The sequence below is a fragment of the Schistocerca serialis genome, chromosome 6 (assembly GCF_023864345.2).
Source record: "Schistocerca serialis cubense isolate TAMUIC-IGC-003099 chromosome 6, iqSchSeri2.2, whole genome shotgun sequence".
Classification (NCBI taxonomy): Eukaryota; Metazoa; Arthropoda; class Insecta; order Orthoptera; family Acrididae; genus Schistocerca; species Schistocerca serialis.
This window is the reverse complement of record NC_064643.1, coordinates 147,661,997-147,688,343: the sequence shown is the minus strand read 5'-3', so window position 1 is coordinate 147,688,343 and position 26,347 is coordinate 147,661,997.

Sequence of the window (26,347 nt, the reverse complement as noted above, 5' to 3'; positions counted from 1 at the left end):
TTGACAATCTAAAATTCAGTTCTCTAACAGTTATTTTATTTGTACTGTTCAAAAAATTGCGCAGAAGCACGTGATTTTGTGTGACAAAAAGTAAAATGCTGCAGGATTTATTTAATGCTATGAAATCAACAAGAAGCATTTAAACTACATTTAAATGTTTGTAAATAAATTAAAAATTTCCAATTATTTGTGCCTTAAATCTCAGTTTAAGCATAGAGGTCCCAAAACCCACACCTTGTAATTTAAGTTACAGAAAAGTCACCCCATGAGCTAAGGGTTAATCTGAGTTATGTGCTTGCTTTTTCCAGAATGCCTAGTGGTCAGATAAAACTGTATGGTTACCAGTGTAAAAAAAGCTGTTGTATTAAATAATTGTATCCAGAGTTGTACCAAACCAAATTAAGACTCTGAGAATTCAACTTCAAATACGATTATAAAAGAAAATACAGAATTGTCAAAGGGTGATAGTGACAAACAGATGTACGAAGTTTCTAAATCAGTTAGAGCTGACAATCTGACTCCATCATCACCAGATGAAACAATTAAAAAAATTGACACCAATTTATCACACACAAAAAGCGTTCCACGAACTTTGAACATAGCTCCAGCGTTGTTGTCAGATTTTGCAAGTTTTTAGCAAGGTCAACCTAAACCACGCCATAATTACAAATTTGCTTCCAATGACGCCAGTCGACATTTTAGGGGAAATGCTACAAGAATTTTAAGCAAAGGAGACCAAGATTTATTAGAGTGGGTAGTGTACATTCTTTCATAATCCTGCTTTTATTGTTTATGTGGCAAAATTTTCAGCTGCATAGTTATCTTTCAAATGAGGGTATTAAAAGTGGAAGCACCTTGTTAAAACTTTAAAAGGCATAACACTAAAAAAACATATTCAGACCCAAAAATCATTGTTCAAAAAAAACCAAAGGTTTAAGTTTAGTCAAATGATAAATGTGACTGCTCAAATAATTATTAATGCCAGAACAAATGGTTGGAACCAGGTGTTTTGAAGAACTGTAGAACTTACTAAAATGCTTGGTAAAAGTGGCCTGGCTTTCCATGGTACAAGCTACATGTTATAAAGAAGAAAAATAACGGTAATTTCTGGAAAATAGTTCAGTAGCTATTTCATCCCATTATAGAAGAGCACATCAGTAGGGTGCTAAACAAGGAAGAGACTATGGCTTACTATCCCGAGAAAAATATGCAAAACTAGGTAATAGATCTGCTGCATCAAAGTGTAAAGTATCATAATGATGAAACAAAAAATACAAATATTCTTCCATAGTTTAAGACTGTACTCCTCATATTACAAAGGCAGAGCAGACGACTCTTGTTAATCTGATGTGTTTCACTCAATAAATTTTATGCTGATGTTGAAATTAAAATTAATGAAAGCTTTTAGGCTTCTTACCTGTCTAAAGGTCTACAGAAAAACCAATATCTGATATTATAATTGGATAACTTAGTGGCTTGGGGAGAAATTTGCAGGATATCAGAGGGAAGGGATTCGACAACGAGTCCAGTGTGAGGGACGATAAAGCCGAAGTGAAATCTCGAATTATAGAATGTAATTCACAAGCATTCTATGTTCTGTGTAGTAGTCACTCTCTCAATCTCGTTGTTAATGAATGGCAAAAACATCCATGTAAGTCGCTAATTTCTTTAACATTGTCTAATTTTTTAAATTTTTTTAGGCGTTTACTTTTTGATGGGCGATACTTTTAAAACATGTTCAAGTTTTAACTTTGAAACCGTTGAGTATCCAAGTAACCAAGAAACTGATAATGTAATAAGAGACGACGTTTTGCATTATTAAACTTGTGTTAAACAATTCAGGTTTTTGTATTCAATAGTTATTTGGCATCAAATACTAAATTCTGTTTATCCAATAACCAAGTTCATAGATGTGAAATATACTGATCTAGCCTTTGCACATGATCTTTCACAAAACTAGAAAATAGTTTTTACAAAACTTTGATCAGATTTGATGAAATTATTATTGATACAAAAGAACTTGCTACCGAAATTGATGTGAAGGCTAATTTCCGATCAACAACAACAACATGCCGCATCACACCCACCAGGGAGTGCCTCAAGCGTTGCCACTTGAATGGTCCAGCGACCACAGAGCTGAAGATGCGGTCCTTCTAATATTTTATACCCAGGAAACCACCTCAGCTCGTTCTCAAGTGGTTACATCCTGTATGTGCATGAATGAACGAACCTGTCCAAAATTGTCAAGCAAGGTGCCCCTCAATACTGCAGTCTGTTTGGTTCCAACCAAATTAGTGGGCAAAGCCTGAGTCTGTATAAACCCTACCCCTTCTGACCATAGCCTCATTCTACCATCGTTCGCCAATGTCTCATGTGGTCTTCCTGCTTGTGTGAATGCTACCAGTTTTTATTTGGAAAAATGAAATGATCAGTGGCATCAAGCAGCAGTGGCAATGCCAGTGGCGACAAATGCTTGAGGCAATGGGAATTACTTGATAAGTTAATATTCATGTCAATAACTGCAACTTTTTCCTCCACTAACAGTTTTGTAATATTACACACACACACACACACACACACACACACCCTCGTTCTTTCCCTCTTACTCAATTAGTCCCCCACCCTTTCTCTCGCTACAAGTGAATAGTGTGAGTACAGAATAATTTCAATCCCTTCATCAAAAATGAACCTTTTATTGTCATAAGGCGACAGGCCAATTTCGACTGCAGCGAAGTGTCCTCTCAATCGAATTCTAGTTTGCCGTACCTTATGCAGGGCTGCACTGCAACACCACAATGTTGTACAGACACCACAAATAGTCTGCAGTAGAGATGGCTATTGACGTCATACTATGCTCACCCTTAACCCGCCTCTGGGTGGTTCCTTCCAAATTGTGATACACATACATTTTCGATCATCGACAAACAAACTCCACAATCGGCAATCCATTCACCTCATCTTTCATAAAACCGATAACCTTCGTGTTTGTGGAACAATTCCATAGGGATTATCGGCTGTATATGAGACTGTGTCGAATTCATTAATGTGATACCTCATTATTACGTTTGGATCACACTTCTTCACCCAATGGATGAAGCTGCCTGTATTAAGTAATTTAGAATCTGCGAAATGAGTTTTCCCAAACTCATAATGAAAGTGGTACACTTGAAGTTTCGATAGGTATATTTTGCACATCCCCACATGAATAGGCTTTACCATCTCTACTGAAGTCTTCGCCACCTCCACAGCAAAAAAGTTCTTATTAAATATGGTGACCTACGTAAAATTTGGTCTGGCAATGGATTTTCTTGCGCCATAACGCCCATCCATTAGGTTCTAATCAGAATTTGACATCTTCCCTTCAAATTCTCCATTGTTTTGGTAAAAATCGAATTATTCATTAATTTATAAAAATCTTTCTCGAAGCCACACATCAAGAAAGGTCTCTATCTCGTATTCAAATCAATGTACACCTTCAACCAGGGGCACTACCTGATGGAGCCTCTGGGTGGTTCCTTCCAAATTGTGATACACATACATTTTCGATCATCGACAAACAAACTCCACAATCGGCAATCCATTCACCTCATCTTTCATAAAACCGATAACCTTCGTGTTTGTGGAACAATTCCATAGGGATTATCGGCTGTATATGAGACTGTGTCGAATTCATTAATGTGATACCTCATTATTACGTTTGGATCACACTTCTTCACCCAATGGATGAAGCTGCCTGTATTAAGTAATTTAGAATCTGCGAAATGAGTTTTCCCAAACTCATAATGAAAGTGGTACACTTGAAGTTTCGATAGGTATATTTTGCACATCCCCACATGAATAGGCTTTACCATCTCTACTGAAGTCTTCGCCACCTCCACAGCAAAAAAGTTCTTATTAAATATGGTGACCTACGTAAAATTTGGTCTGGCAATGGATTTTCTTGCGCCATAACGCCCATCCATTAGGTTCTAATCAGAATTTGACATCTTCCCTTCAAATTCTCCATACATTTGCATGCCGAGCGTGAGTTTCCTCGGAAACGCGAGATATTAATTAAATAAATAATCAGTGACAAATAAATAAAGCCTATGGCACACAACTGCAGCGCTGTGTCGCTGATAAAACAAAAGTACATTTTCGTTAGTCGTATGTTTGATTAAAAAAAAAAAGGAAGAGCTCTCGTTGAAGTGGTGCGAGAAGCACGTATTTTAGTTTATTGTCTGGCACACCGCCATATTTCATTATATAGAAAATTACTGCGAGTTGCAACCATACTAGGCACTCGATTCTGTAAAGAATTTATATTTATAAAAGTAAGTAGGATTATGAACTGTAGGCTTATTCATTGAATATATCTGATTTAACTAACTGTGTAATTTTTTGTTTAGTAGACTATCACCTCTGTACGACGTTTTGGCATGGCTGGCAAATTATTGTAATATTGAGATTTAGTTTATGAGTCCGCACCTACCGCAGCAGTCTTTGGAAACGATTTTATTACGAAGTCCGATTATTTCAGTTTTATTTCACGGTCAACTACGAGTAACATTGCCTTTACGAAAAAGCCATTGTCAAGCGTCTGATACCGAATAATCAAAACCTGACGACTCATAGGAGAGCCAATCAGACAGATAAAAATAATTAATATTTTATTTTATTTTATTTTATTTATTTTATATTGGCGACCGTGACAGGACTTGTTATTTTGTCATTTGTTACATTGTTCTCTTTGTTTCATGTGAAAAATCAACCTTCTGGTCCTGGACTTGACTATATGAGAAATAAAAAAAAAATCAGAAGATATTTGCCAATTATAAAATTTTGCGGGAAGACGCAAAGAAGCTTCCAGCAAAATAAGGTAAGACGCAGCATCTTTGCATTAGCAGGCTTGACCAGACGTATAATTCAGTGTATTAGCTTTTCAGTAAAATTCTGTAGTGTTTCTTTTCCGCATAACAGTTTCAGTGATAAATTCCATTCTCAGTATTTTTCCTTAAACAATAACGTATGCAACAATACCAATACACGAGTGTACAATATGGCCGACTTCTGTACGATATCATGTAACATGGCCAGCAGCCATTACCAATAATCTCAAATTCAGTTTATATTTTTAAATTAACAGACAGCCATTGTTGCTACGACCGATTCATGCTCAACTGCATTTTATTTTAAAACCAGTGTCAAACATTAATTTCTTGAAATATATAGCACGTGTGGCATGGTAATAACTAGAAAACAATACGCAAAAATGGAACAGCAAAGACGTACTATTCAGACGCAATCCGACTCGGACGAGAGACAAATGTTAGAAAATGACTTTACGACAGCAACCGGTAGTGACGATACATCAAATATTGACGCAAGTGTCAACGGAAATTTTGACAATAGGCCGTCCACCACAAAAATTTCAAAGTCTCAGTCAGAGCCCATGTTAATACATGACGTCACGTCTAATGACGCGGCGGGGGCAGAGACCTTGCAAACAGTAAACATTGCCAACATGTTACAAATGCTAATGAAACAAAACGCAGAAAATATGGCAACCTTAAGGATGCAGAACGCGGAAAACATGGCAACCTTAAAGACACAAAATGAACAGTTAAAGACACAAAATGACGAAATTAAATCTGATCTCATAGCAATCAAGGCATGTAATGACACTTTGTGTAAACGTGTGGAACTTATAGACGCCACACTGACCGAACAGATGACTGAACTCAGTACGAAATTTTCCAAGCTTAATACGAGACAAGAAAAGACTACAAATGACGTAGCACTTTTACAGAAACAATTAAAAAACCTTAATGTCACGTGTGAAGCTCTTACTGAACAAATTCAAACATATCCTTCAGTACACGACAACCTTGAAAAACGAATTACTGACGTGCAGAATAAATTTGACGATGTTGAACAACACCTGACTGACATCTTACAATCTGATGCCACAGCTCATTTTCAAAATATTAATAAAGAATTTCATGATTGGGTAGAGAACAAAGACAAACATTTTGATAGATGCATACGTGAAAATTTACCAACAATTGTGCACGACTCCGTAGCGGAATACATCACTAATAACAAACAGCTGATTAGTGACGCAGTACAATCCGTCACTGCACCCATGAGACAATTCACCGATCAACCACAGTCTGAATGTAACGAAAATATCAGTCAAAATGTACAGTTCAGAAACCAATATACATTCGAGTATGACGCACACATACCGCACACCACAAACACACAAGAACAAAACACACCACGACTACAACACATACCACGACGTGCAACCACAAACACAAGCTATTATCATGGTAAACCACAGCAACATTATCGTAATTACTCGCCAGCTGAGCATTGCAGTAATTACAGTGGAACAAATCCATATCATAATGCAAAGGAAGAAGAAAGCTTAATGAAACACAGGCAATTTCAGGCTTTTATCCCAGAGAAACGAACCATTCATCCGGTGATTTTTCTTAAATCTTTTAGTAACGCATTTCCACGCACTTGGAGTGACCGGAAAAAGATTTCATATATTGTCGGTTACATCCAAGGCGATGCAGCTGTCTGGGCATACAGTCAAGCTGACGTATGTACCACGTACAGTGAGTTTGAGCGTGCCTTTCTGAACAAATTCTGGTCGCAATCCGTCCAGGAGCGACTCAGGAGACAAATTTTAGAACCTGAAACTTTTAACAGTAAAAATGGTAACTTACGCAGATATTTTGAAAAATACTTGAACATGGGACATTTTTTAGACGAACCAGTCGCAACACGTGATATACTCCGAGCGTTGAAGGCCAAATTGCCTTTCAACATTAAGGAAAAACTTCTACATATCCCGGATGACGATTCAGATTATTTTTTAACAGCTTTAGATTCGGTTGACATGTTACTTGAAGATCAGCGCTTCGCGCGGCAAAACAGCAGCCACAATGTTTACACTAGTGGTATGCAAAACATGCAGGCTTGCCAACACAATTCTGGCGCGCCCACAGTTGGATACGCGGTACAACAAAAACAGCAAACTCACATGCCGTCTCAGTACGGAAATCAAAATCAACACGCGTATTCCAATACGAACAATAGTTACAACAGTAATAACATTTCATGCGGCAATCCATACAAAAGGCACCGCGGTAATAACTGCAACGGTAACAACGGATACAAAGGTAATAACAAAAACACAAACAGAAATAGAAATAATAATAACTACGAGCCAAGACAGCATCAAGGTTGGACTCGTAACGATCAGTACTTTCATTCAAACTCTGCTTTACCACAGCAGCCACCAGGTCAAAATTGGAGCATACCTTACGACCGACAGGTAAGTTATAATGCGCAACAGCAACAACAACCGCAAAAGTTTGGAGATCATAATAGGCAATATCCGAATGTGAATATAATAGAAATGACACCTGATGCACAACCTCAATCTGTGTCAGTACCTAGTACAAATGATAATCCAACAAACTAGAAACAGTCACTACTTTGCCCCAGGTCGTGGCTGAAGAATCCTTGGGGGGCGGCTTCAATGTTAATCAGTTATTTGACACCACACTTGAACAACAGAATAATGATATGCCGAGTAATTCTAAACAAAAACTACCTGTTTTATTTATAAGATACAACCACAATAACAATATATCAGATGAACTTTTACAAGACAGTACACAATGTCGTTTAAACACAAATGAAATTGTTTTAGCATCCACTACTGGTGTAGTAGGTGGGATTCCAACTACTATTATCCTAGATACAGGTGCAGCTGTGAGCGTTTTATCTTTTAATTTTTATAAAAAGATGTGTGAATTGGAACCTGTGCCTGAGTTTCCTGCCCAAAACTGTAAAATAACTACTGCACTAGGTAATAAGTCATGTAGGGTTACGAAGCAAGTTTTTGTAAACGTTAAAATAGGTAATGGAACCGTACAATGGCCATTCCTGGTTGTACAAAACCTTGTGACAAATTGCATATTAGGAATAGATATTATGAGCGAGAAGGACTGCATTATAGACTTCTCCAAAGGTAAATGTATTTTAAATGATAAAGGCAGTGTAATTATTATTGATTTGGACAGGAGAACTCTAAAGCATGACAAACACTGTACAGGGTACAAGGTACAGTTAGTACTTGACAAAGACATTCAAGACATGCAAACACACTCATCTGACAGAGAGCTAATGGACTTGAAAACATTGCTTGATCATAAGATAAGTGAAGCTACAGCTCTCAGTGTACATGAACGTATAAAACTACAGGAAGTGTTATCCAAATATTTACAAGTTTTTACCAAACGATTAGGTGTTATCAACACGTATGTGTACAAGATTGAAGTTAAGCCTCACAAGATCTTCTACAATAAGACATATAACGTACCGTTATCTCAACGACCTGCTGTGTGGCAAGAATTAAAACAAATGTTAGACTGGAAGGTCATTGAACCATCCACCTCACCTTATTGTAGTCCTCTACTTGTTGTCAAAAAATCAAATGGAGGCATTAGGTTAGTGTTAGACGCACGAGCTATTAATGAAATAATTTTACCGGTTCACACAAAACCTGAAAATTTAGAAGAGCAATTACAGAAATTTCTAGATGCAAAATATTTTTCCACAATAGATCTCGCTAATTCGTTTTGGCAGGTGGGTATCACTCCTGATTCTCGGAAATATACTGCATTTATGTTCGGGGGGCGAACCTATCAGTTTTGTGTTCTACCCTTCGGACTGAATGTCAGCTCTGGGGTATTCATTACAGCCCTGGATACCGTGCTTGGCGACGATTTAGTTGAGACAGTCACACACTATGTAGATGATATACTGATAGCTACACAATCCTGGAATGAACACGTTGACACACTTCAAAGAATTTTAGAAAAATTTGCACAAGCTGGAGTCACAGCCAACCTAAGAAAATCAAAATTTGGTTGCAGTGAGATAAAGTATTTAGGACATATCATTAATTCACAGGGCATACGTCCGGATCCCAGTAAATTAGATGCTATCAGAAACTTTCCTAGCCCTCGAACTAAAAAGCAGTTAAAATCATTCCTTGGGCTATGTTCATTTTTCAGACGTTTTTTGCCACAACCACTTTTGAACAGTAAACATCTGCTAAATCTACTCAGAAGGAATCAAGTTTGGATCTGGTCGGAACAGTGCCAGAATGACTTTAATACAATTAAACATGCTTTAGTGAATGCTAACATTTTGAGCCATCCAGATTTCAATTTAGATTTTTGTATGACTTGTGACGCTTCACGTACTGGCTTGGGCTGTTGCTTATTTCAAGTTGTAAAGAATAAAGAGGAGGAACAGATAAGAATTATTGGGTTTGCGAGTCGCACTCTAACTGAATGTGAGCGTACATACTCCACTACTGAGTTAGAAACACTTTCCATAGTATGGGCATTCAAGAAATTCAATTATTATTTATTTGGAAAACATACGGTAATTTACACCGATCACCAGGCCCTGACATTTTTGTTAACTTGTAAACTTGTACATCCTAGACTATCACGATGGGCAGTTACACTTCAGAACTACTCTTTTGAAATTAAGTACATAAGAGGTAAGGACAACACCATTGCAGACACTTTGTCTAGACTTCCACAAGGTATGAATGATACCAACAGTGACTTAGAAAATATAAATGACTACAGGATTCTCTTAATGCAAGACAAGCAGTATCACCAATATTATATTGATATGTGCAGAAACATGGCTGAATTACAAAAATCTGATCCTCACTGGTATAAGATAATAACATTACTGGTAGAAAAACACAACCATCCTTTGACTCAGTATTACAAGTTACACAATGATGTGTTATTTTACCGCCGACATCCAAATGCTACTAACTGGTGTGTATGCATTCCCAAAGAGTCTGAACGTAATCTAATTTGGCACACACACTTAGTTTGGGGTCATTATGGGACGAAAAAGTGTTTGGCAAAGCTCAGTACATACTGTTATTTTAGCAATATGAGAAGAAAAATTTACAGGGAACTAAAAACATGTGTCATATGTCAAAAATCAAAACCTCAGAATTTATCCACAAAAACAGATTTACATTCTATTTTACCTGGTAGACCCCTGGAAATTCTGTGTACTGACATTAGTGGACCGCATCCAGCAAGCTCTGGAGGCGTCAAATATATCTTAGCTTTTTACGATATATTTTCTAAACACGTAAAACTTTATGCTTTAAAATCCGCCACTGCAAATGCTATAATACGAAGATTCTCAAGTGATTACCTGACGCACGTGGGAAAACCTAAAGCAATTCTGTCAGATAATGCAGCATACTACTCTGGGTACAAATGGAGAAATTTCTTGAAGGACAATAACATTAAAAGTATATTTATTTCGAGGTTTAGTCCACAATGTAACGCGACTGAGAGACTTTTCCGAGAATTAAATCGATTCATGAGGACCTATATTTCATCAAAACATACTAATTGGGTGTCCTACCTAAGTCTTTTCGAAGACGTACACAATAACTTAAATATTTACGATACAAATTACACACCTAACGAGATCATGTTCAATTGCAAACAGAACGATCAGTGGATAGAACCATTACCTAAGTTGTCAGACAAGGAAATCACACCTGAACAGAAAATAAAAGAAGTATTGACTACGCTGACACATCACGCACAGATACGAAACAAACATCACAGAAACATAATAAAAAGAAAACAAAAATTCGAGGTAGGAATGCTTGTACTACTTCGTACTCATCATAAATCTGTTGCACTCAAACGACGCAACGCTAAGTGGCGTCTGCTATATGAAGGACCTTATATAATTGTTAACATACCGCACCCTGGTGCGTATCTGTTACAACATCGTAGAACTAACAAAATTATTGGGCTATACGCACACCGAGATCTTAGAGCATTTCATGCTGAATAATGTAAAAGTCATACCCATCAAAATATTGCTACGCAACTCGAAAAACTCTGTTGCTACAACACAGATAATAAGTAGTATAGAAATTTTCATTTCAGCGTTCCAGAGTCGCAGTTGAAGACAGAAGAACTTTTCTTTCAACGCCGCGGTTCCACCGAGAAGACTGAATATTAAAGTAAAATTTATGATTACGTAGCAGTGAATGATATATAAATTTTTCACGGAACATTTGTGACTGTAGGTACCACTGACTTGCTATGACACCTGACGAACCGACAGACGTCATCTGTGAAGCGATCTTTTACTTCGAGAAATAGATTAGACGCACATCTCTCAGCAAGAAAAGCATCTACCAGTAGTCAAGGCCACACAGACACACTACACACACGCACAAAACGCGAGGAATCGAACATTTTCTCTCTCTTACTATTTTGAATATTTATTGAGTAGTGAAAACGCCTGGTCTTGCCTACTGATGTAATGAATGTTGTGTCTAACCTATCTTAATTTCAGATGACATCACAAAAAACATCGATAATATCCCAGCAAAACCGCTAAAGAGGATGCAATTCATGTAATCAAATGTGACACAATGTAATAACCTATAGCTATGTAATGATGATGTAAACATGTTTATGTGCAACTGTATTATGTTTATGCTAAGAAAATATGTGACGTGTGTATGTATTATTACTTATGTTTTTTTAAACTGATGTATAATGTAACTGTTACTGTGTGAAAATTTGAACGATAACGAGTGCCAAAATGTGAAAAACTTTTTTTAAAAAAAAAAAAAAAATTGCGTAGTGAACCACTATTCACGGACATTAACGTACATTACTAAGTCTGCAACTACGCAGAAACCTATGTGAAAGAAACTGTTAATGACATTCATGATGCATCGTACCTTTGTTAACGCGATGAACGATTTCTTCGATGAGTAACCACGAACATTTAGGTGAGCTATATTTAAAAAAAAAAAACTGAATATGTGAAGTGCATAATTCGTGCATCGTCTAGCGACATTACTACAGTACCCAACTTCAAGATGTTAACTGGATTAAATGGACACAAAGTGCCTGTCCAGAAAACAACACGACGGGTGGAAGAATTTTGGTTGGAACTTCAGGGAATGAAATGTTCTCGAAATGTGACGGACACGCTTACCTGGACTGTCCAAGGATCGACGCCAGCTATGTGCCGTCCGAGGTTCTGCAACCAAGCTTCCACGGAATATCGAAAACGAACTGCATATGGACTAATTACTCGACGGGTCACGTCTGATCTGTAATAAACAATGCTTTTTGTCACAACGAACTGCATCACAACGACTATAATGGAAATAGGAAATGGACATGCTTATGTATCAATCACGTTGTTATACAACGATGTTACTGTGATCAAAAAAACTTTACCACGACGATACTAACCTGTAAAAAATTATTGTGCAGCAGATGAATATGAACTGTGATAACGACACCATGTGTATAGGTCAACGCACCTGAAAAATACGGACATTTTTCTTTGAAGCATTTCATTGCAATGCTATGTAACTAAGAACATTCAACAATCTAAAGTTGTATTGTATTATAACAAATATTGTAATTTTAAAACTAAGTTACCTGTCATAGAATGTAGTCTTCATATGTAATCTTGGTGGAATATTTTCTTTGTGCAACGACTAAGAAATGCGCGCGCACACGAACAATATGAACTGCAATACTGTGCCGCGTGATCTAAATTTACGAAATAACGGCAGTGCCGTAGTTACACAGACGCTTCTGCGCATGCGCGCACTCTGTTTTGCCAACATAAGAACTTTTTCGGCGCACGCGCGTCATTCAAATTTTGTGTATAATATACAGTATAATGTAAGTCATGTAAATAGTTGTAGATAACTTAGATTTTCTTGTGCCTTTAGGTGAATTGCTCGCCTGCAGGTGTGTCCTTTCGCCTCGCAATTCAGGGGGCAATATAAAGGCACATTTGCATGCCGAGCGTGAGTTTCCTCGGAAACGCGAGATATTAATTAAATAAATAATCAGTGACAAATAAATAAAGCCTATGGCACACAACTGCAGCGCTGTGTCGCTGATAAAACAAAAGTACATTTTCGTTAGTCGTATGTTTGATTAAAAAAAAAAAAGGAAGAGCTCTCGTTGAAGTGGTGCGAGAAGCACGTATTTTAGTTTATTGTCTGGCACACCGCCATATTTCATTATATAGAAAATTACTGCGAGTTGCAACCATACTAGGCACTCGATTCTGTAAAGAATTTATATTTATAAAAGTAAGTAGGATTATGAACTGTAGGCTTATTCATTGAATATATCTGATTTAACTAACTGTGTAATTTTTTGTTTAGTAGACTATCACCTCTGTACGACGTTTTGGCATGGCTGGCAAATTATTGTAATATTGAGATTTAGTTTATGAGTCCGCACCTACCGCAGCAGTCTTTGGAAACGATTTTATTACGAAGTCCGATTATTTCAGTTTTATTTCACGGTCAACTACGAGTAACATTGCCTTTACGAAAAAGCCATTGTCAAGCGTCTGATACCGAATAATCAAAACCTGACGACTCATAGGAGAGCCAATCAGACAGATAAAAATAATTAATATTTTATTTTATTTTATTTTATTTATTTTATATATGCTCACCCTTAACCCGCCTCTGGGTGGTTCCTTCCAAATTGTGATACACATACATTTTCGATCATCGACAAACAAACTCCACAATCGGCAATCCATTCACCTCATCTTTCATAAAACCGATAACCTTCGTGTTTGTGGAACAATTCCATAGGGATTATCGGCTGTATATGAGACTGTGTCGAATTCATTAATGTGATACCTCATTATTACGTTTGGATCACACTTCTTCACCCAATGGATGAAGCTGCCTGTATTAAGTAATTTAGAATCTGCGAAATGAGTTTTCCCAAACTCATAATGAAAGTGGTACACTTGAAGTTTCGATAGGTATATTTTGCACATCCCCACATGAATAGGCTTTACCATCTCTACTGAAGTCTTCGCCACCTCCACAGCAAAAAAGTTCTTATTAAATATGGTGACCTACGTAAAATTTGGTCTGGCAATGGATTTTCTTGCGCCATAACGCCCATCCATTAGGTTCTAATCAGAATTTGACATCTTCCCTTCAAATTCTCCATTGTTTTGGTAAAAATCGAATTATTCATTAATTTATAAAAATCTTTCTCGAAGCCACACATCAAGAAAGGTCTCTATCTCGTATTCAAATCAATGTACACCTTCAACCAGGGGCACTACCTGATGGAGATAGTCCAGATGCTGCTAACCAGCTCATTCCCCAGGCTGAGATACTGCTGGAGATTATGATAATGAATAATATATCTCTGCTTATTCCCCAGTATTGTTCTCAGTTTTGGGGTGGAACCTTCTCACGGAACTATTTACCCCGGACACAGTGGCAAATCAGTGTGTGCATCATGCCAACAAATAAGGTATGTGAGTTCTGCCTCCACCACATACCCCACATCAGGATCAGCCTCTACACCACCATTGATTTCTCCACATAATCCTTTACATTCGTCTTCAGGCACCTATCGAAACTCAGTAATTGGCAGTGACTGTTTCATGGCATGCCCATATAAGTTATTTACATTCAGGTATATGATGTAACTGAAATGCATCGAACCTGTCACCCATCTACAGGTTATTTCTCTTAGTAATCCTAAGGGCACATCACCAACGTCCCCCAGAGATCCCTCGCTCTAAGAAAAGAAGCATGTCGACATTGGTCAATAATTCATTTTCTTGAGCATTGCATCCCAAGACAAGCCAAGTGCTGTGTAATAAAATGTGGGGTCCAGAGAATATGTGGTTATGCGTAGACTCTGGAATTTCTCGAAAACGTCCACAAACAAGTGCATGCCTGTATCCATGTAAAGACATATGTACTCTCCTAAAGTGGAGATGTTGAATTCCCACCAGACACTCACACCATGCTCATACTCGGCATCCGTTCTGGCATCGCCTGTAAGGTTGCTGGAGAATGCTGCTATGTTGGCTAGCCTGATGTCGTTGAGTTTTGCCATAGAATCCAGATACTCGTATGACAAAATCCACATCCTAGTCACATGTTGAAACTTTTCCTCATCTGGGAATGCAGCTCGAGTGATCTGCATATCCTCCAAAGGTAGAGTTTCAACGAGTTTCTGGAGTGGCGCATGCACAAAATGTAGCGTGTCGAGGAAGCGAAGTGCTATTCTTAGCATCACTCGTTTTAAGAATGAAATACATTTCTCAACGCTCTCAGGCAGGACTCTGATCTGATTTTTGTTCCACCCAAAATAAGCCTAGTGCTCAATAAGAAAGTGAGAATCATGCCCCCTTAAATTATGGAAGAAAACTGGTATCTGCCTTGGCAGTTGGTACTTAAAATTGGACGTATTGTGAGCTGCGCCATGGAATTTCCCTGTAAGAAGACAGTGACCTCTACGAGGAGTTTTCGCTTTTCTATCTAACAACAGCCACAAATGTCACAGTCAATCGCGTTATTGTAAAAATTTTCATTCGCCTTTGATTTGGTAATGGGAATGTTGTCGCTGTAAAGCTTATCAACCGCCGACCTTCTCTGAGCTCAGTGAACTGTCAAACTGCGACGATACAGTTTGATACATTGTCGCATATGGTACATGTTTTTATGTGAAGGTAGTATGTGAGGCTTTGTGGTCACCTTCACAGCAGGCAACAGGAGCGAGGAAGCATTCAAATTCGTGGTACACGACAAAAAGGCATCGCTCCTGATGGTGATCATTTTTAAACTTTATGAATTTTTTTCCCTCAGTTGACATAACATGTACCAAGTTCTTGGAAGTGCGATCTACTAGATGCTTTGGTAATGACTTGTTTGAGGAAAAATAGTTCAACACCTTATGCAAATATGCTATACACAACGACTGGTTGACAATTGGGGGGAAAGGAGTCGGGACATGTCTTTGATCCAAGCATAATGATAATTACATTTCCCTTAATTTTTCTCATCAAGGAATAACAGCATGTTCACATGCATCTTATGCTCAGTGACAAATTTTGAGAAATGTGTGGGACAACGGGTATATGCTTGTTGTGCTCATGTGGCCTGAGTTCCCACATGCCATAAACATGAACCGATATTCCGGTATTTTGAGCCTCAAATTTGCGTATGTCCTGGACCTTGACTGAGAACTCAATACCATCAAACGTGTAAGGTGTCAGGCAAATCCAACACCTTCCATGAAAACCAAGACACGATAAGCAAATCCAGTAGTATGTCACATAGCTCCGAATAAATCGTGACATTAAATTAACCAAAGTAATACGAGTAACGAGTGAGCAAATGGAATGCCACAGACTAACACAAGAATGCCTAAATGCATGTCATAGCTTCCCACCGTGAGACAGACGCAGTTCTGAGGGGAGAAGCGAGAACAGAAGCCGAGAGCAGAACCGTGTTAAGCTGGAAGGCCCTATGATAAGGGACGGACGGACACCCACGTCGCCAGCTAGCCGCTACGACGACACCGCCCGCAAGTTTTTAGCGTGAGACTTTTTCGCGTCTCTGTTACGTCAAGACCACCCCCCAGCCAATGTTAAAAGCTAGAGCCCTCCAGAAGAACAGTATAGATCTTACGATAACACAAAAAGGGCTACACCACTCGCAAGTTTTAGCGTGAGACTTTTACGTGTCTCTGTTACGTTAGGACCACCCCCCAGCCCATGTTAAAAGATAGAGCCCTCCAGAAGAACAGTATAGATCTTACGATAACGCTAAAAGGACCACACCAGCTGCAAGTTTTAGCGTGAGACTTTTTCACGTCTCTGTTACGTTGCAAACTTTAAAAACATTGCCCCACCACGAAAAGTATAACGTTTCTCATTGGATAGACATAATTTTTGTAGCCGGAGCTTAAGGTTAACATTGAGACCCTGATTGGTCAGATGAAAACACAGCCACATAGTTTTTTTTAAACCAACTTCGGTAAATTGTAGTAAGGAGAAGTTAGGACAGAGTTACTACCGAGACGGCGAGGTGAGCGGAGCTGTGCTGGCCGCCGTCCCCTGACGAACACCGACAAGGTAATGAACGCACCCGATGCCGCATAACAGCGCATAAAGCTTCTCTCAGAACTGCAGAGGTCTCATCTGTTACATCCCCTTTTTGCGTAATGCTAGTGTCGATCGTCAATTAAAGCACATGGTGTTCACATTTGCCACTTGAAGTAAAAACCTGAAACGCGATGATTTTTCTGTTATATAGTTACTGAGAAGCCACATCAGCCACTGTAGTTTACGACAAGTTAGCTAAGTAATTAAAGATAATTGAGGGTCACTGTAGACCATTTTGATAGTTTTCTCTCTTGTGAAACTTAATTTAAACCTAGATTATAGATGTGATATGGCATAGGTCATCCTTCGATCCATTGTAGAACTTGGAAACCCATTCAGGGAATATTCGTTCACATTTTTGTTGAACACAGTTGGTTTTTACCATCCTGTATTAAAACATTTCCTTTTATCAATAGTGCAATTTATAAACGATGTTTTGTGAGTAGAATAAAATTTCCAATGGTAAACTTAAGTGCTTTTTCGACGTTATTTTACCAGCTAACTAAAAATAGGAAAGCCTTGAACCCCTTCCACTAAATTTAGTTAGTATTAAGATTCTTTTACAGGGAGTGCAGTGGAGCTGACGCTGAAATCATTAAGTATTTGGTTATATCATCGCTAGTCTCACTGACCTCTTCTGAATTCTACATGTCATGTGTGGTCTGGCGTCTCCTTACCAGCAACAGGTCCCAGGTTCAAACTAGTCAATTCCCTAAAAAACACGATCAGAGCGTCGTTGCGCGAAAGTGGTAGGGAGACACGATATAGAACAAACAGACACCACGCAGAATGTTTAGAAAATGGCGACCATGCTAGGATGGTAAAATACCATGATTGAAGGTCGACCACATGCCTAACTAGGTCAGAAAAACAACCTGTTGAAAAATTTTCCTAGTAAAAATTTTTTTTTCCTAAAGTTTTAAATACTCGAAAACAGTAGCTGCAGCGATAGATAGTAAGAAAGTGTCAGAGACAATAACATAATTAAGTTGTGTATTTTAAAAAATTGTTAGAATTAAGTTTTCTCCTCAATGCAAGCGCATAGGTGACGGATACATCGTTGACAAGTTGGTTCTGACCCAACAAGTAATTGAATTGATTGTCAAGTCGTGTGTGCATAAAGTTTATGAAACGCGTGAGATCGTATGAGCGCATGTTGACGCGAAGTAGGGCGCGTGAATTGCTTTTATAACAGAAAATAAGGGATTCGGAAAGATTAGCAATGGCAGATCGAGACCTTGACCGAGTTGAGGTAGAGACCCAGCATGAAAATGGACAGAGAATAGAGGACAGTATAACAGACGATGCAGTATCGCGAGAAATAGGAGATATAACGCACCATAACGAGGATAATGTACGTCAAGGCATAGAAAACGTAAGTCAGCATACGACAGAGGAGCAGGAAAGTAGAGAGACAGTCGATGAGGATTCTAACCTGCGTCTTGAATACGTAGAACCCATAGTACAAGTAATCAGAGCTCCCTCACCACAGAGTACAAGGAATGCGAGCGGAAACGTGTCACCGCACAGTTCAATGGAATCGGTTGCAAACCAACACTTGGGCGAAAACACAGAGCGTAGGACGTCGGAAGAAAACGCAATAGGACCCACCAATCTGGCAGAATTATTACAATTAATGACGGAAACCATGACAAGACAAAATAAAGAAATTGCGAACCAAATTAAAATTCAGAATGCAGAAATGACAAAACAAAATGCAGAAACCACGAGACAAATACGTGAGATTAAAGAACAAAACAAAAAAATTCAGTTACACCTAAGTCATATTGAAGACGAGGCAAAAGAATCTCGAGAAGTGATAGGAAACTTAATAACAGGTTACAATCAATTGAGAACAGACACTGACAAGGTACAAGAGGACGTACAAACATTGCGTAATGACATTCAGGACGAGATCAAAACATTACGTAACAACACCCAGGGAGAAGTCAAGAAACTAGAGAAACAGATAAACGTAATTACTAGACAAGCAGCAGGTACTGCGCGTGAAATTGTTGAAAACAGTGTGTTACACAAACGTATCACAAAAGCAGCGCTGAAAAGATATGATAACCGTATAGTCAAAATAGAAGCGCAAACGAAGCGACAATTTCAGAAATTGCGAACAGAGTTGTTGCAAACCATTGAAGAGCGTAGTGAACAGGATCGAACAAGCACAGAGTCTGCAACCACATCCGTATCTGTAACAGCACCGTAAAAACAAGAAATTAACGAAGATATCATGCATTTGCGATTCCAATCACAGGCGGAAAGTAACATACGTGACAATGGAAAGCCAGGTCGCGAAGAGTACAGTGTAATCCATTCAGATACACGTTCACAACCGATGGAAGAAAATTATTGCGTACCACTCCAACGATCCTACGCAAGGGTACGCGAAAGTTACAGTGGACAATATCCAATGGATCTACCACAACAGGAAAGAACGACGGGAGAAATGATCAGAAACAAAAGTGGCGAAGAATCGCGAATTTCATATGGAACTATGACGAAGTACGACAACGATCATTTCCTCACAGTCAGAAAATTTCAACACTTTCGAGAAGGAAACTCATTACATCCACGAACTTTTATTGATCAATTCCGAGTAGGATTACCAGAACACTGGACGCTGGCACACAAATTAGACTTTATATGTGCACACATGTCAGGAACAGTCGCAGAAACCATGCAGAATGTTGCAGCGACATGCCGATCGTACGAAGATTTCAGAGAGAAGTTTCTCTCACGATACTGGTCCAGCGAAGCACAGAACAGAGTGAAGTACGAATTATTACAGAACCCATATTTTGAAAATTCAGGAGAGAAGAGTCCCGTGAAATTTTTCGAACTAATGGCAAACAAAAATCAATGCTTAGATGTACCATACAGTGACGGAGAGTTGATTAAATTATGCGCGATGAAGCTACCATTGAAATACCAGCAATCATTAGTAGGTCGCGGAGGCAATGACGTCGAAGCATTTAAAAGTATTCTAAGGGAACTAGAGTTCATATTTTCGGAAGATGACGCAAGAAAAAGACGAAGCGCACGTGAAAACGAAAACAAAAAGCAATGGAAACCACAAGACACAGTAGGAAGAAACTATAATTACGAACCATGTGATAACTTCGCACCAAGAAACGACAATAGATTTCAACAAAGAACCGGTTATGGATTTAGAAGAGAATATGGCAATAACTATAATTCACCCAGGAACGGCAACATCTATTACAGAGGGAATAACGACAACCGGAACGGGTACTGGAGAACCAATAGACCGACAAATTATCAACAAGGAAACCACTATCAACAAGCTGAACAAGAAAAGAGAATAAAGATAGAAGAGGTGGAGGTAAGACCACAAAACTCCGATAAACGTTCGAATTGACAGCTAAGCGCCCATGCCAAAGAGAATGACGCACCGACCCAGGACAATCGCAGCACCTTGAACAGAGAAGTAAAAATCTTATCACGAGAAGAGAAGAAGGAAGAAACAAATCCGCAGGGACCAGATGAAAACGAAGACAAGAAAATAACAATACCTTCCTGGGACGAAATTAATTGGGAGAATACTGACGAGGAAGATGAATTACCAGAGACATGCACAACGAATGTAGGAGGAAAGGACGAAGTAATGAGTATTGCAGAGCTATTTGAGATGGAAACCAGGGAAAGCGAATTCAATGAGGATAATGCGCAGTCGACAGAAGTTGAAAATAAGTTACGAGTGGGCACACAACCCAACGTATATAATGAAGGAAGTTATGAAGCGATAATTAGAGCATTTAGATGCGATTATGTGGAAGTAGCGACGAGGAAGGAGAAGATAGACGAGGATGAGGAAAAAGTAGAGGATGTTAAAGAAAGCGTAAATGAAGGAAGAAATAGAGAAGAGGAAATAAAAGAGAGAGAAGTAGCAGTCGAAGCTTATCCTACAGAAAGTCCGAATTCACATTCGAAATTCCTAAAAAGACTCATGTATGATTCAGTGGAGAATTCGTTGATGCAAGAAGAAGAAGAACAGAACCAACCCTTTCAAATTCAACCAATTGTGAAGGCCATGGTAAAGCATATCCCAGTCAATATTGTAATTGATAGCGGAAGTGAACTGACTGCGATCTCAGAAAATTTATTCATGCAGTGCAATGCCAATGAGGAATTGCCAGTTCTGAAAACACGTAAGATTAAAGTAAGAGGTCCTATTAGAAACAATGCTGCGGAAGTTACGAGACAAACAAGGTTAACTCTTTCGTGCCAAGGTCAAAAGATCGAAGCCAACTTCGTGATTATACCTAAACTAACTGTAGATTTGATTATAGGTGCAGATTTTTTAAATGAGAGAAGAGCGATAATACACATGGGGAAAGGTAGCGTAACATTCGGGAATGTCACAGTTCTCTTTGAGCAAAAGCTAAAATTAGAAGAAATACCAGTTATAAATAAACAATTAAGAATGACGCGAGGTAAAGAGGATGAAGGATTAGAATGGTATGCACAAAAGGGGGAATCGCCTCAACTCATGTTAGAAGTCCATAAAGAAATCGACGAAAAATTGCAAGAAGTTCAAGGTATTTCGGAACACAGTAAAAGAGAATTAGAGGGTATTTTACGAGATAAAGCAGAGGTATTTTTACCTAAGATTGGCAGTATTAAGCACTTTCAGTACAAGTTTGAAGTAAAACAGCACACACCACTTAGAGTGCCACTCTATACAATCCCATTAAGCTACAGTAATAAAGTATTCCAGGAGATATCTAAAATGTTAGATGACGATATTATTGAACCAGCTACCTCCACATATAACAGCCCGCTCCATATTGTACAAAAACGACATGGGAGCATCAGGTTAGTGCTTGATTCCAGACAGATCAACACAATCATAATCACTGAGACAGATCGCCCAGAAAAATTAGAGGAATTGATACAAAACTTCCATGGTGCTAAAATATTTTCATCAATTGATTTACGGAGTAGTTTCTGGCAAATAGAATTGACCCTAGGATGTAGAAAATTTACAGCATTTATCGTATTCGGTAGATGTTACCAGTTTAAACGATTGCCATTTGGTTTAAACATATCATCAGCAGTGTTTATTAGGGGATTTAATACTATACTCAGTCCTGAAATTTTACAAAAAATTACTTGTTATGTTGATGATGTGATTATAGCAGAACCCTCTTGGGAACATCATAACGACACATTAAACCAGTTTTTACAGATCATGAAAGAGCATGGGGTCACAGTAAATATAACAAAATCCAAATTTGGAAGACGAGAGGTCAAATTTCTAGGACACATAATTTCCGAGAAAGGGGTAATGCCCGACCCAGAAAAACTAACGGCAATCAAAGAATTCTGTACGCCATATAATAAGAAAACTCTCAGAGGATTTCTAGGTCTCACCGGATTCTATAAAAAATTTATTTGGATCGACTCTCTCGCAACACCACGCCTATGTGCATTGACTGGAAAAAACACGCCATGGGTATGGGATCAACAAGCCAATGAAGAATTTTTAAAAGTGAAAAACGCACTAACAACAGCACCGATTTTAGCACATCCTGATCTAACACAAAATTTTTGTATGGCCACTGATAGCGCGAAAACAGGTTTCGGAGTTGTTTTATTCCAAGAATACGAACAGGCAGGGCTAAGATCATATAGAACAATTGTATTTGCCAGTCGGGTACTCACAAAAAGCGAGAAAAACTATTCGGTCACGGAGCTGGAAGCATTGGCCATTGTATGGGGCTTCCAACGTTTTCGATACTTCCTATTCGGAAGAAAAACAAAAGTATACACTGACCACAAAGCATTAGAATTTCTGTTATCCGCCAAACTAACTCATGGCAGGTTAGCCAGATGGATGTTAATACTACAAGAATTTGACTTCACTATTACACACATACCAGGACCAGCGAATGTATTAGCAGATGCTTTATCACGATGTCCACAGGGTGCATCCAATAGCATAGGTTTGGAAGCAGCAGAAGACCAGTTTACAATGTATATATGAAACAAGTACCTTTCGAAAACTACATTACGATAGCATTGAAAAACATAGGCAAAGAACAGGACAAGGATCCCGAAATACTAGGAATCAAACACAAGTGGAGAAGTAAGGATTTTCCAGACATTCGACAGCACTATCTGGTAAAAAACAATGTTTTATTTTTTAGACGAAATGTTGCAACGAACGAATGGTTAATTTATATCCCAGATGAACTAATTAATAAGTACATATGGTATATACATTTAAGTAATGGCCACTTTGGACCAAAGATATGCTTTTTAAAAATAAAACAAAAAAGCCATTTTCCTAATATGGAAAGACGAATTAGAACAGTATTAGTCAAATGCAAAAAATGTATGAGGGCTAAACACGTCACTTTCCAAACCAAACCACCTATGTTTCCAATAATCCCTAAAAGATTAAAACAAATAGCTGCAACAGATTTGATGGGGCCCCTCCCACACACAAAAAATGATATATTTTCATGTTTGTCGTTTTGAAACTTACTTCTAAATATATTACTTTGACACCATTAAAACGGGCAACAGGTCTTACTATAAGTAAAGCATTTAGACAAGATTTTCTCAGACAAGTAGGTCGAGTGGAACGAATAATTTCGGATAATGGCCCACAATACAAATCAGTGCAATGGCAGAACACGTTAAAACAACACAAAATAAAACCCATCTACATATCTAAGTACAAACCTAGCGTAAATCCAGCAGAACGATCTATGAAGGACATAGGCACTTTATGCCCATTATATGCAGGCAAAAGACACAACACTTGCGATATACACCTTAAAGATTTTCAAGAAGTAATAAATGAAATGCCACATAGCACTACACTACTACCTCCAGTTACTGTACTTAAAAATATTGAACCCCCAAACATAACCAGAGAAAATGTTAGATTTCCTATTGTACCACGTAGACAGCACAAACAAGTCATAGCAACAGCACTCTCCAACATCAGAAAGGCAGCCATTAAAAGAAAAGAAAGAGGAGATAGAACAGCAATTAATTCTCAGTAGGCCAGAAAGTATTTGTAAAAACACACCATCTCTCCAGCAAACAGAAACACAAAATACATAAGTTTTACGATGCATACAAAGGACCTGTCATAATTAGCCAAATTGCTCATGATAATGCTGTGGAACTAATGAACCCAAAAACAGGCAAAACCTTAGGACTTCACCATGTGAGCCATATCTAAAAGTTTGAAGATTAATTTTATTACTGGTAAATAATCAGCACAATATTTCAAGATTATGTTGCAGATAAGATCGTCAGGAGAAAGAAGAATGAAGAGAGAGGAAGGTGGGAAAAAGAAAGTAGTTTCAATAAAAACAAAAACAAAAACAACATCAATAGTACCATAGATTAAGTTGAAGGGATAAAGCATAGATAGTCTAACAGCATGAAACACTAAAATGCTATACACCACGACACCACACAAAAAAATAAAAATAAAACGAATTTGAGGATTTTTGTAGAAGTTAAGATTGAAAATATCTTAGAGTTGTAACATGGAAAGGGCGCCGAAATTTGTAAAGCTTTTTAAGAAGGCGCAAAATAATGTAGGTACTAGACATATGTTAGATGATTATAAGTAAAACTTTTTGTAAGAACCATTGTAAAAACTCCAGCAAATACCAGATGCAACGACCCACAAGTTGCAACGCGAGAAGTATCAAGAAAGATAAGGACGTAATTAGCAAGACACGATTCCTACAAGGCAGAAGTGTCGAGAGAAGGGAAAGGACAGCGAGACCAACAGAAGGCCCTTGTAACTGAAGTGATCAATAAATCTAACTGCTAGGCAGAACCCTGCTGGAACGGAACACGGAGCCGCACAGTGATGGAACCCTGCAGAGACACGACGGGACGCCGAACGCTGCCCAGGTGCCCCCACTCAGCAGAGAGAGCAAAAAAAACGGGCCGACGAGAAGACCGCTTGGGCAAGCCACCACTGGCAAAAACTATGTGTAAAAGTCACACTACTGCTATTAAACAGCACGCTGATGCACGAAACTGAAGAAAACGTCCACAAAGTAGAAATGACATGTACAAACCATTTATCAAACTATTACTAGGAGGAGAACTTCAAAGCAACTAGTTATCAATAAATATTTTCATATCCTGCCCAGAGAAGAACCAAGAATCAAGTAAGAAGCAGAGAAAAAGCAGGAAGAACAGAAGTTGAAGATTCGCAAGATTGAGACCAAGAAAGAAGATGGGTGAAGAATAGACGACATACCTTCCCAAATCCCTATCCTATTGTAAACTAGTCGTCTGCAAAGTATTACAACGAAAAACGACCGCTTTCAGCGACACATAACGATGACTTTTACGCATACAAAGCCAGTAAACCACGAGATTCTGCACTCACAGCTCCATTCCATTATGGGACCTCCACATCAGCAACACACTTGCAAAGCCAACAAGGAACGACAAACAAAGCTGTACATCAAATACTTGCCCGCATCCATCTCGCTCAAGTCCATGACCTTTGTGCAAAAACATTCACCAACCTCATGCTTAAACATTCATAGGATTGTGTGAATGTGTGAAATCAAATTATGTGATGTAGGAATTGTGCAAAAGAAGCGTGTGAAAAACTAAATAAGTTAAGTATACCAGACAGCTAATAAACTACAAAATAACAGTCATTGACTATGGACTTAAATAAAAAACAGACTATCGATAAAAATAAGTCATTAGTTCTGAAAGAGACAGTATATAAAGAACAAAAGCAAGGCATAATAAACACTAAAACTACATACCACTTATTTTCTCCTCATAAAAAATAAAAGAATAACTTTATTTTACTTATTTTCTCCTTATAAAAACAAAGAATAAAAAATTATCTTGTTGGATGTTTTCCCTTTTTTTTAACATTTGTACCATTTGTTAGGATAATATCTCAATACTTGTGTATGTATATTTCTTTGTCAAAGCAATTCTTGGAAATAATTCTTATTTGTTAGTGTAACAATGTTGAAATGAGTGTCTAGAAACAAAAACATATTGCTTGTACATGATATTTAGAAAATGTGGTAGAAATAAATTTTACTTAATTACTACATTTATTATATATATATATATATATATATATATATATATATATATATATATATATATATATATATATTTCTAAGAAAATCGATGTGAAAGACTCCTGACTTTCGATAACAAACTTCTTAAAAAACAAGTTTCACACTTAAATAAATAAAGAAAATAATTAAAAATTAATAATAGCATAAAAATATTC